This window comes from Fundulus heteroclitus, unplaced genomic scaffold, assembly GCF_011125445.2.
Source record: "Fundulus heteroclitus isolate FHET01 unplaced genomic scaffold, MU-UCD_Fhet_4.1 scaffold_36, whole genome shotgun sequence".
Taxonomy (NCBI): domain Eukaryota; kingdom Metazoa; phylum Chordata; class Actinopteri; order Cyprinodontiformes; family Fundulidae; genus Fundulus; species Fundulus heteroclitus.
The window spans coordinates 1,302,896-1,316,484 of record NW_023396770.1 but is presented as its reverse complement, the minus strand read 5'-3'; the positions used below and the strand labels follow the sequence as shown (position 1 = coordinate 1,316,484).

At 43.1% G+C, this 13,589-nt stretch overlaps 1 protein-coding gene across 1 annotated transcript in view; it reads right to left on the bottom strand.

Moving 5' to 3' along the window:
* Window positions 1-13,589, bottom strand: part of hivep2a (HIVEP zinc finger 2a) — a 111,997-nt gene that overhangs the window by 90,339 nt on the left and 8,069 nt on the right. Inside the window, exon 2 of the mRNA XM_021322459.2 lies at window positions 10,108-10,152. The gene's annotated coding sequence lies outside the window, so the exon portion shown is untranslated. The remainder of the gene's footprint in view (window positions 1-10,107; window positions 10,153-13,589) is intronic.

Below are 13,589 nucleotides of genomic sequence, written 5' to 3'. Positions count from 1 at the left end.
GGTAACTTGTTTTAAAATTGCTCCTCACCAGTAACTTTTGTTAATTTTCAGAGAAGAATAAAATCTAAAACATTTTCAGATTCCAATCTGAATTTCTCACCCTGTTTAGACTGAACATCATTTTTTTAATTTAACTTAACATTTAGTTAAAAACTTCCTTTTTCAAGTTAAAATGTCCACCAAAGTTGAATTTCTGACATGTTCATTGTACAGGAATAAAATAGAAGTTTAATACAAAACAAAGACTTCAGACTCTAATCAAAACCTTTCCTCCGTTCCTCCTTTCAAACAATCTGTCCTTCAATCCCTTCATCCATACATCTCTCTCTACATTACTTCCTTCTTTCCTTCCTTGGTTCAGTCTGTCCTTAAATCCCACCTTTAGTCGTTTCCTTCTTGCTTCAAATTTTTGTTCTGTCCATTTTCTTCCTCCCAGATTTTAGTTTTTTGTGCAGATTTTGGGTTTCTAGAGACCTTCTAGCTGGGCTGAGACCTGCTGCGGCCCACATGGAGGAACCAAATGTCTTCTGGAGGAAGGATTCATGGCCAAGCGAGACCGAGCGGTCGGACCCAATTAAAAATGTGTAGAATATATTTAAAAGCCGGGTCAGTACCAGTAAACCGAGCCGTTTAAATTAACTCCACTGGTTCTGCTGTTAGCTAGTTAACGGTTATTCCAATTTCGCAGAAACAAAATCTCTCATAGATATTCAGTGAAAACACATTTTAACCAAATAAAATTTCAGACAGTAACAAAATATGAGGTTTATTATAAGCTAAAGTGATTTCTAACTAGATTGTTAGCCAGTAGTGTTAGCATGTTAGCCTGTTAGCCACATGGTTTGGCGAGCTTTGTCAGATCACCATTTTCCTTTTCTGAAAGATTTTAACTCCTCATCTCAGACTGGAATGAAATATAACATTCATACACTGATAGGGAATTTTTTTTCCTGTATTATAGTTCTGGCTAAATAAAGGTTTATATTTACTTGTGTTTTGTTATGCGTTTGTTTAACATCTTTCTCTTGAATATAAATAAAAAAAAAAGTTGATGACAGACCAAAATTCTTTTATAATCCCGACTCTAGCAGACAAGAGGCTGACTAGCTATACTTATCAAGCTTATTTTTACATTATTTGTTAACCTTGGGAGGAATAATTTGTTGTTGTTTATTTGTTTATAAAATTCTCCACAAAAGCAAAAGAAAAAGACACGAGGCAAACTCCGGATGTTGAAATAAGTACGTTTAAAAAACTGGAATTTTTCATCATTTCAAAATTATTGATGCCTAAGTACAAGTTTATGAATTGTAAGTGGTTTGGCGTTTAGTCTGTTTGTGACATAATATCTCAAATGAATTTACTTTTTACCGTCTACAGGCTGTTATAGAAAGGAACATAATTAGGGTCAAGAAAGAGAAAAGGGCATTTAGAAAGACGCTGGAAGGAGAAAAGAACAGGAAAAGCAATAAGCGAGGATGAAAAGGGAAACAAATCAGGAAATGAGGTTAAGACTGGATGTTAACAGATGAGAGGACAGACAGGAGGAGTAATAAGAGAGGAAGGACTCAGAGACCGAAGGTAGAAGGAAAGAGATCAGAGAGAGAAGCACCGAACAGACGGCACGACTGGAGCGGTTCAAAACGGTGAAAGATTCATTCAGTGATGAAAAGAAAAAGTTTATGTCTGACAGGAAGAAGAGCAGAAATTCCTGAGGTTTCTTTTCTAGATCAGCACTTCCACGTCATTCAGGAGATAATTTCACCCACATTCACTGATGAGGGTTCAAACCAGATAATTTAGCATTCTGGGGGGAAGGATTTAGGCTTCGGTGTAAACGCCTCTATTTACACACAAAACCATTTCTAAAAAAAGGATGAATTTAAGAGGCAGACGGACAAAAGCACAATCCCAGCTCAGGCCTCTGGCAGTGATTGGCTGCAGCAGTTTAGAATAAAAATACACTAAACTTTCAGATCTGTCTGATTTCAAGCTATTTCAAGCTGATTTAAAGCCAGACAGAGCTGGAAATAAAGATGGCTGTAAACAACAATGACAGTGCAGAAACTAGTGGGAAGGTTTAGCAGCTGTCATCTGGTTTAAAACAGCGTTCAGACTGTCTGCAAAAATGGGAATTTATTATTTACCAGGTTGGGATAAGAAAAAAAGGAAAAAATAAATCCATGTTCAGTCTTTATTGTTGCATACATCCATCTATTCATTATACAATCAGCTGTCACATCCAAACATCTGTCCATCATTTATCAGTCTATCCATGCATCCTTCCTTCCTTTCTCTGGGTTTTTCAGGTTTCACACATAACGCCTAATCTGAAAATAGCACCAGGCATAAAGTCACATTCAACACATAAATGGGCTGAAAAGGACCAAAAACTCTGGAAGTTTGAGTCTAGAAGTGCATATGGGGGGAAAAATGCAGAAATTCCTTTTCTGTGCATATTTAGAGCTTTTTATTAACGATAAAAGTACGGAGCAAGGATTGCTGCTGGACTGCAACTTTAGGGCAGCGGCTTTGCTCAGTGGAGGTGAAACATGAGCGGTTTCTTTTTTCCACATCCTAACAGAGCTTTAACTGAAGCCTGGCTGGAGAAACCTCTCTAAGAAGACGGAACAAGCATGAACTTAGTTTTTCTACACTCATCCAGGTATTTATATGTATAACATCTTTAAAAAGCTTCCATCTGCCTGCATCAAAGACACTGAAGCGGAGCTACCCGCTCAGAGGAGATTTATTTCCACTGAAGTCTTGACTGCTGGAACACCCTGAGCGCTAACCGCCGTTAGCATGGGCTAATCCCAACTCACTTGACTGACAGGAAGCGTGAGATGCTAGCCAGCTGCGCTAGCCTTTAAGATTTAATTCTCTGAGAGTGAGTGAGTCAGCTAGCGCGGAGCTAATCACTCCTAATGCTTTGCATCTGGAGTTAGCTCCAGAGATGGCTAGCTAATCCGCGCGGCTGCAGGAACAAGCTCAATCCCCCGTTTTAACAAATATGGCAAATGCAGAAACTGCATCCTGGGATTAAGATTAGGGGATGAGAACAAAACTGGTGCAGAGAGAAGAGATTTTAGAGGAGAGGTTGTACATTTAGCCCTCGCTTGCATTAAGGCCGACTTAGCATTCTCTCTCAACGGGACAGCTGAGGTGAATTTAGGGCTTTAATGGATGGAGGGATGGAAGTGTGAGACATGATGTCTGTTAGTCTATCAGCTGAAACGCGCTGAGACCCGAACCGTTTCCTGTGTGAGGACAGGAAATTATGTCATCCTGCTTGGGTCACAGAAATATCTCGGCAGCTCTGGCGTGTGTCTGTACCAGTCCTTCACAGCCAGGCACCTGCTGCTCTCTTTCTTTCTCTCCATCCCCAGAAATCACAGCCTTGAAACCGACCCATCCTCCATCTCCTCCTCTCCTATTTCCTCCCGCTCCTCCTCCTTCCGTCCCTCGCGTTTACAGCCTGAGAGGAAGGGCGCTGACACGAGCTGCAATCTTTCCATCACTGCCTGCTTCAGGCAGGAAGCCACCGAGTGACACGGCAGAGGCGAGCCACCTGTTCCTCCCCGACAGCGATGGGGGCTTAGAGAGAGGAAGGCCGTGGCCATGAATACACCAGAGGGAGAGGAGACTGCACATTAAGATGCGAGAGACTTGAGAACGGAGCTGGAGCGATAGAAGTTAAGAAGAAGAAGAATTAAAGTGAAATAGGAAAGATTGAAAAAGCATGAAAAAGTTGAGATGAAGGAAAAAATGAAGGAATTGTTGCACAGGAAGACATCTGGAAACAAAATAATAACAAGTGATCAGGACAGAACGATGCACAGACACACTGAAGACAAAATTGGGTTTCTACCCAATTTAAATTTTCTAAAATTGCAAACATTTCCAAGCTCAACCTTTCAGATCAATATGAAGGCTGTTTGCCAGTTTTGTGGTGCTTCTGGTTCAGTGTCACCAGCCAGTAAATCAAACTGAGACAAATTTTTGCTTACTCTGCTTCCCTTTCACATGGAATTTGCTGCAAAATAACTTGAAACTTAGTAAATTGGTTCCTTTGAGTATTTTCAAGCTGAGAATGAGATGCTTTGAGTTGGACTCCCTCGCATGACAATGTTTTAATTCATATTTCATTTAACTGTTATTCTTTTATGTGTGTGTCTTTGTACGTAAGTAATGATGTGATGAAATTTTGATGCCTATCTTGGCCAGGTCTCCCTTGCAAAATAGATTTTTAATCTCAATGGGTATTACCTGGTTAAATAAAGGATAAATAAAAAAATAAATAAAATAAAAATAAAAATAAATAGGTGTTGTTTTCATAAAATGATTAAGAGACCAGTTGCCGTCACGGCTCATTACCAGTTTAGGGGTTCAGATCTTTAAGATTGGGGGCCGGAGGGTGTGATACGAGTGTTGAGGGATCAAACTTCTCAGCCTACCAGGGGAAACATGTTGGGTGTTTAAAAAAAGGCTGAACCTCAAATTCAGGAGGACCAGCTAGGCTTTTATCCTGGTCGTTGAACAGTGAACCACATCCCTGGATGTTTGGTTCCCCTGTCCATAAATGGCTAACGTGCCTCTTCACGTATTTTGAGAAGGGAGGTTAGTGTACGTGACGCTGTGGATGCTGTTGTGTTCGTGGACTGGATTTCAAGGTGTAGAGAGCAAAGGGTCTGATTAGGTACCTGAAGGGCTCATCTTTGCTTCTTCAGGTATGACCTACAGCGTGATCTGCAGCCGTTTACAGCTGAACCTTTAAAAATCAAGACTCTTCTCATCTGGTTGAGGTCAGTCTTTACCATGAGTAAAGGAGCTCAACCACTGCCTGGTTAGTAAATCTGTCTATTGTCGACATAGCATTTAAACAAGATCAGTAGTTCTGTGGAACCAACTCCCAGTTTTGGTCCGTGAGGCAGACACCCCGTCTACTTTTAAGACTAATCTTAAAACTTTCCTTTGTGACAAAGCTTCTAGTCAGAGTGGCTCATGTTACCCTGAGCTATCTCTATAGTTATGCTGCTATAGGCTTAGGCTGCTGGAGGACATCAGGATCTATTTCCCTCTCTCTGCTGAGTTCTCCTACTGCTCTCCAGTCTGCATTGTTTGTTGTTATTTCAGCTTTTAACTTTTTGTTCTCTGTCATTTTTCTCTTCATAGAAGGTACACCTGGTCTGGCGTTCTGTTAGCTGTGACATCATCAGGGGAGGCAGATCATCCTCTATTACCATCTAACATAGAAAGTACTCCTGGGTCAATGTGAGCTTCTGAGCTTTCTGTGTCTCTGCTCTGTCTTCTCTAAGCCCCAGTGGGTGGAGGCAGATGAGCGTTCACACTGAGCCTGGTTCTGGTTCTGCTGGAGGTTCTCCTCCCTGTTAAAGGGGAGTTTTCCTCTCCACTGTCGCTTCATGCATGCTCAGTATGAGGGATTGCTGCAAAGCCATCAACAATGCAGACGACTGTCCACTGTGGCTCTACGCTCTTTCAGGAGGAGTGAATGCTGCTTGGAGAGACTTGATGCAACCTGCTGGGTTTCCTTAGAGAGGAAACTTTCTCACCAACCTGGAGGATCTGATGGAGTCTGACTTTGGAAAGAACCTTGAGATGATTTCAGGTGTTTCATGAATTGGTGCTATATAAATAAAATTGAACTTAACTGAAGATGCCTGTTTTTAGTTAAACCCAAAGGGAAGACGTAAAATGAGAAAATAGAGAGGAAAAGAAATAACCCCTGAGGGACGCCACAGCAGTAGGGGTCTTTTTAAGATTTTATTTTCCACTAAGTCTAAATGTAAAAGATCTGTCACTGAAAGAAGAGTCAAATGGTTGCAGTTTGGATCCTTGAATACAAACAATGTTGTCCTAACGAGAAACAAGAACACTTTGGTTAACAAAATCAAAAGGTTCACTGATGGCTGACAACAGGAGGATGGGAGATTCTCAAAAGGCAGTGCAAGAGATCAGGAGTTATGGGAGGCTAACAAACCAAAATCCTGCGAAGGAATTGTGAAAAAGAAGCCAAAGTCAAAACAAAGGTTTAAAGACCATCAGAAAGTCACAAGTCATCACTGATCAATGGCAGGTTAACACATTTCAGGACGGATGGCCTGGTCTGAGTAAGATCAAGATCCTGGCATATGTACAGAGAAATCATTCTGTGTCCAGACAGACATTCTCACAAAGCAAGACATCTGACACGACAGCAGCTTAATGCATGTGCAAATGCAGAAATGCACGCAGTGACACACAGTTTCACCTCTCATGCACATGCACACCTACAGAGCATGTGCAGGAAGTGTGCAGGCTGCAGCAGCAGCGACGCTATTTGCATGAGGAATGATGCAAAACCAAAGCCCTTTATTGCACCGCACTGTACCCAGAAGCACCACTATGCACACACTCTCTGCCTATCTCACGCACACAGCGACACACACTGCTTTCCATCCCATTTGAATGCACAAACAAAGACACCAGTGGACCTCTGGTTGCCTGGAGGAAACGGGAACCAAACTAACTGCTGATGTTTCAGCAGCATTCATGCCCCCCAGTGCTGGTCAAAGTCTGTTATGTCCCTCTGGGCCCGGACTCATAAACCGATGTCCACCGGTCGTTTTCTCTCAGCTCTTCATCTCTGCTGATCATAATTCCCTGTTTTATGCGCTGCACTCGCCGTTCATGCGATGCCGTCAAGGGCGCAGCGTGCACCGCTTCTACCAAGCTGCGCTCACCATGGTAACAGGACACACTTCCTGTACTTCCTCTTCACCTCAAGGCTCTTTCTGCCGTCGCCGTCAGAGAGAACGAGTATCTGGTGTGAAAGGAAGTGAGCGTGTTCCAGTCGCTTCCAGCCGCCTTTTAGCCCAGCAGAGACCCGAGCCCGTCTAATTATTTTGTTCGTTTTGTTTTCAGCGGACCAACGGTGGTTACCATGGCATCCCCGTCTCCATCTGCTTCCTGTTTCGTTTTGATTTTTCATTTAATGGTTTTGTTCTGCATGTCTTCCAGAGCTGCAGCCACAACATTCAAGTCTTATTTCTACAAAGTCTGCAGCTATTACGGTGTCTTTACAGCAGTTTTCCTTCCTGTGGTCAAAGAATTATATTATTGGCTAATTTGTTCTTGTGTTGAAGTTTGGGTCTGTCAAAAAGTAAGCGGCTCAAAGATAAGAACAAGTAGAACCGGACGATTCTGACAAGGTGGGATGGATTAAAGAGACGCGATTCTATGGGTTTTTATTATCACCAAAAGTACCATGAACAGCAGGAACTCAGATTAACTTTAAATTTAGGCCTAGTGGGCACAAAGCCGGAGATCTGGGAAAACCAGTAAATTCATATTGAGTTTTCATCCTCAGGAAAACTCATTTTTACGTCACTAAAAATGATTATTTCTGAAAACTGAAGGAAAAGTGGAGATTTCCGAGGCGCCTAACATCTCTGGTCGTTTATTTACCCACACAGCATTTCCTGCTGGAGACTTCAAAGTAAAAGCACAAATGGGACGTTATAAACATCACTGTTAGCTCAAATCAAACGTTTTTACAAAGCGATACGTTGAGGTGCAAAGGAGGAGAAACGATTTCACGCCAACTCTCCCTCCTAATAGCGAGGACTCTGATTGGCTGACGCAGGTTTCAGCAGGAAAAACAACGCTCAGTGGCATATTTCACCAGATTTACGTGGATGAACGGATGAACGGTCCCGTCTGTACGATATTATATTATTTAAAAACAATGTGTGTGACCCTGAACCGTTGACACAAGGTTAGATCCATGGTTAGATCCATGGCAGAAACTCATTGGTGTGGCCACCAGATGTGGTGGAACATCTGCTTCAGGCTTCCACATGTTGGAACCAGAGGTTATTGGAGCTACTGCTGCCTTTCTATCAGCTTTCCAGTCCAGATGCTAAGCCTTCTTCTGTCACCATCTCCAGGTCTTTGATTATTTCTACACTGCAAAAACGGATCTATAATTAGGTAAAATGTTCTTAAAATTTGTGTTTTTGTCCTTGATTTGAGCAGGTAAATAGGATTATCTGCCAATGGAAAGAGTATTTTTACCCCTAAAATAAGATAATTGGACATCCTGCACTTGAAATAAGACGATGAAGATTAGTTGTTCCTATTTTAGGTGCAAAACTCTTATTCCATTGGCAGATCATCTTATGTACCTGCTCAAGGACAGATACAGTCATTTTAAGAACATTTTACTTATTTTTAGTTCCGTTTTTGCAGTGTGGGGATCGATCAGTGTCTGTTTTTTACCTTTTAGTCTGTGCTCTCCTGTCACCTTTATTATTTAGTTACTTTTGTTGCAGTTGGATCCTTATTTCCTGCCTGCCTGCAGTTCAGCTGGTGAGTTTATCTTAGCCTGTTCACCCATCGTGGCTTTGTTGGGTTCTGTTTTCCTGCGGTTCCTGCCAGATCGTTGCTCTCTCGTCGCTCCACAAGAGAACGAAATTCAGATTTACAGGATACACTTCCCTGTTGATTCACCTGAGCAGGTAAATCTGTGCGCTCCCAAAGAGCGGTAGAACTGACACAGTTGTTTTCTTGTTGTTTGCTTAAGGGAACAGATGCCAACCCAGAAAACGAAAAACGTGGTCAGCGTTGGCGTCTCATCTCCGACCCGCCTTTCTGACGTCATAGCTGCGATGACACCACATCCTGTTGCTGCCGCTCACACATCGAGTCGTTGCATATTTTACACTTCGCCTTCTCTATTCTACAACAAAGAAAGCTTTAAATGACGTCAGGTTTGGTCAGCGTTGCTTCCTGCAGCTTAAAGCTCCAGTTAAAGGCATCACTTCTCATTTCTGAAGCCCCCTGGATTCACACAGAGCGCATGCATTTCACCCAGCGCGCCCTGCAAGCTCTGATGCTGCACATCCTGTGTGGAGAGCATGCCTCGGTGTGCTCAGCAACGACTGCAAAGTTTAAAGGCCCGCAGGACGGTGCCTTCAGGTGCTGATAGTAATCTGTGCTTTACATGAGCTATTTCTGTGCACACGGAAACACAGAGCCGTGGGTGGCGGCGCGCACTTCACAGAGGAAGGAAAGGTGAGATAGGAGGAGAGGGAGCTGGGTGATGCTGGGGAGGCAGAGTTTATCTGCAGAAGCACACATCTGCTGTCCATCGCCTCCTAAAAGCAGAAGCTTTCAGTTAAATCAGGAGAATATTGTCAGAAAGCTGCTCTGTGAAGGGTTTTACCTCGTGTTCACAGGACGTGCAGCTTAGATTCACACCTTAAAGGAACAGTTCAGGTGTTCTCAGGAGGTTTAAAGGAGCTGCAGGAGCTGCAGCCCCATTTTTAAGGACTAATTCTGATATCTGACTGTTATAACCTACAAAAACATGTAAAATGAAAACTTTAATGTAGATGATTTGTGAAATAGTTTTGCCTGGACACGTTTCAGCCGTTCTGTCTCTACAACAGGCCAACATCCCAGCATCGTCTCCATCTCTCTCTTTTAACTCTATATCTGCGTTTTGACGCGTCTGTGGAGCTTTTCTGCGCTCAGCGTCGCCTCAGAAGAAGCCGGCTGCTTCGTTAAGGCCGGGGTTGTGTGCAGGGAGCAGGATGGGCTCGTTAAGCCGAGCGTGGCTGGAAACATTCAACATATCAGGAGGAGGATTTGTAATTTTCACTCCCAGCCGTCGTCACACCTCTGATAACGAAGCTGAGCGGTTGTCCCAGCAACCGGCCGACGGGAAAACGAAGGCGTCTCGTTTCCTCACCTGACAAAAGGATCGGCCATTTTAAATCCTGATCAAGGCTGTTACTACTTATCCTGATCATTACAGGGAAGGACCTTTAAAATCCCTCCCGCCTCATTTTCAGCTATTTTTCAAACTGTGTTTTTTTTTAAAAAGAGGCAGAAATCAAATGTTGTTTCTGGATCTCAGCACCATGCAGCTCAAACAAAGCCCTGCTGGCGGCTTTCTGCCGGCGTCGTCCCGCTGATGCACGGATCGGCTCATTTTATTTCCCAAACTCTGCGTGAGAACCAGGAACCGACCAGGACTTCCTCGGTGTTCCGGTTCCCGCGCAGCGTCGCAGTTTAACGGCGCCGTGGCGGCACAGGTCTTACCTTGAGCAGCTGTTTGTCCCCTGGTCCAAATCATCAAGTCCAAATCTGCCAGAACCGAAGAGAAGGAGAGGAAACAGTTAGAAGCCTGGATGTTTACAGCAGGGCGTGCAAACATTTCGGTACATGGGCCAAAAAATGAACACAATTTATTTTTTAAAGCAAAAATATTAAATTATTTTTTACCTGCTCTACAAAATATGATCATTTTAAATAAATAGATTAGTCAGATTTTTTTAAATGAATGTGTAAATCATTGTAGATCCAAAATTTAAAGAAGGATTTTGCTCATTTGTCAAATTAAAAGATGATCATCAACTTCACTCTTTTTGGTCCACAATAAAAAAAACAGTGTTTGGGTCGGTTGTTCTTTGAAAACACTCGCTGTAATTAACCATAATTGAATTCCAGAATCGGCACAGGCGCCACAAACGGCCCCCGGCCCGCAGTTTGGAAAATAAAGACATAAAGGGTATCAAGTCTATAAATCCCAGCCAGTAGAATCATCTGATCCATATTAAAAAAGTAGAACCACATAAACACTTTACATAAAGTGTTTTATTCTAGTAGAGATGTTTAGGAGAAGTGGTGAGAGGGCAAGAGATGAGGAACGAGTGAAAGGTCTGGCCGGAGGAAGAGGCAGACCCCCGCCTGGCCTTAGGACCCCAGGAGACGTTTAATTTAACCAGAGCCACCAGCGGCACACAGAAAACCGTTTAATTAAGAGAATAATTCATCTGGATGAACAATCCTTCATACTGCAGAGTTTTCTTACATCATTCTATAGTCGGCTGCAGTTCTTCTTCTATTCTAACTTGAAGATTTAATTTTTACCTGAATATGTCGCATTTCAGCAGAAAGAATTTATTGATGCTTTCTGCATGAATAAATGAAGAGTTATTTATCTTTTGCTCTACAGCTGAACTTTAAATGTAACTTTGTATTCATATCATTTAATCTAGTGTGTGTTCTATTCTATTCCATATACTGTTAAGAGAGTTATAACTTAGATAATTTAATAGTTTCTGCTGCTTTTGTCAAGTTTGGCCCACAGTACCAGTTAAACAGATCAATAATAATAATAATAATAATAATAATAATAATAATAATAATAATAATAATAATCCAGGAGGGAAGCCCAGGCATCCTAACCTGACTCCACCAGATGGATTTGCTCCGCTTATCCATCTGGAAACCTTCCGTTGAAGTAATTTTGGGAAGGGGGGAAAATACTGGTTAGCTGATTGGCCTATGTTGGTGATAGACGGGCCAAATGAACCAATCAGATCAACGAAACATATGACGTACTAACAGCGACGACGAAAACACAACCACAAGCTCTTGCCTTAACCAGTCGGGAGAAGAGCAAAAACATCTTTTCCTCTGAGAAAAGCCTCCAGAGCAGCGTTTTGCTCTTCTTTCAGTGAAGAAATATTCTGTAATTCCGATAAAACTTGCTCGATAGCCACGCTAACGCTAGTTTCATCAGCTGAAGCCGCCATATTCTTTAGACTGAACTGTCGCGCTTCTCGTTGCGTCACACCTCAACCCGCCTCAAAGCCAACGCTGATTGGACGTTCGTTTGGTGAACGGCTCCAAATTTTCTTTAACGGAGAGTAGCCAGACTGATCTGCGAGTGAAACCTTGAAAGCTCGCGACATCAGGATGGTCTCACCAGGCTACAGCCATTCCTCTCCTCAGCAGCCTCCTCCAGCTCGTTCTGGGGGATTCCTCAGGAGTTCCCAGGACAGACGGGACATTTAGTCCCTCCAGGGAGTTCTGGGTCTCCCTCTGGGTTTCCTCCCCAGGATGCTGATCCTGATCAGATCCCCAGACCACCTCCACTGACTCCCTTCGCTGCGGAGAAGCAGGGGCTCTACTTTGAGCTCATTTCAGACGCTCGTTCCCAGGATCTGGTTCTTTCGGCCCTGACCCGGACCTCATGACCACAGGTGAGGGTCGGAACGTGGAACCGGTAAACGGAGAACTTTGTTTTTTGGCTTAGAGACCAACAGCTTGATCACAGTCTCTGACGCTGCTTTGTACCTGCAGGTTTCTCTTTTGTTTTCCCCTCTCAGCTTTTCACACTATGAGGGAACGCTGAAATAAAATCACCCTAAACCCACAGCTTGTCACTTCCTCATGGCGTAGTTTACCTGCTGCATGTATTCTAAGGTGTTTAAAATACATCAGGATGTTCAGGAGGAACACTAAGACTGGTCCTCCACAGAAACATACCTGCTGCCTTATTTAACGTCTCTGTCTGCGTGTCCAGGAGTCAGCCGCTCCAAACGCCTGCAGCTCTTCAGAGTTTTAAAAACTTAAAAAAGTGAGAGTTCAGACGCTTCTGAGCGCCAACGTGTTCCAGATCTGGTTTCGTGTTGGTGGGCCCACGCACGCACACGTATTTCTCGTTTTCACTGCAGCGTGTCGGCACCAAATAGCGGCTGCAGATTCTGAGCGACGGATGCTAAAAGCCGCCGTTTCCGGCGCGTCATCGGGAATCTTTGTTTCACAGCAGAGCCGCTGGGAGCGCCTGTCGTTCACCAGGAGTTCTGGTGAGTCAAAGCGAGTCGGCCCAAACCAACAATCTGAAATCGAAAAACCGACACAGGTGGAGCGACGTTCTTCCACTCCTGACTCATTCCTTCGTTACAGTTACATCATTTTAATCCTTTGCAACTTCTCAGCAAACTTTATTCGTCATATTTCCCCCTGACAGACGCTTTGCCGCTTTTCTCCTGTACACGTTTTTGTTTTTATGTCCTACTCATAATCTGAAGTGTTGTTTCTTTAAAGTATTTAGTCGTTTTCCTGATGATCTCCAGGAACTTTGATAATAAGTATATTTTGTTCTTGTTTATCTTTCCCCAACTACTTTTCTCCAAACCCAAATAAGAGCAAATCTTGTCTAAATGTGTGTTTCAGGCATAAAACCTGATTTTATCACCAGATGGATCCTCCTACGGCGGGTTTAGATTACAGGCTGAACCACGGAGAACCTCAGGGTCGTGTCTTCACACCACTGTGGTTCTGTTCCTCATGCTACCCATGCCAAAACCTCTGCAGACGTTTTCTGTCACCCCTTTGCAGAATATATTCAGTTACACATTTCAAGTGTCGCCAGATTTCTTTTGGTGCTAAAACAATATAAAATGGCATTAAAACATTTGATAGTTAAATTAAGAAAAATGCGTTCTCCTCTGGTTTCTTTGTTTTCAGGGGAACGGAGGCACCAACAGCTCTGTGGTTTTTACTGCAGTGACCTTTTTTACTGGATGAAACAGTAAAGAGATTTATTGTTCCTGGCTTATTCTGGCTAAAGAGAAGCAGCAGAAACGACAGAAACTGGAGAACACAAAACATTTCCCAGCTCCTTTAAAATGAGCACCTAGAGAACAGTTTAATTATTATCTAAGCTCTAGATTTAGATCTCTGGCTGAAAATCGGCCGGTTGTGACATCAACAAAGCGGAGCTTAAGTGT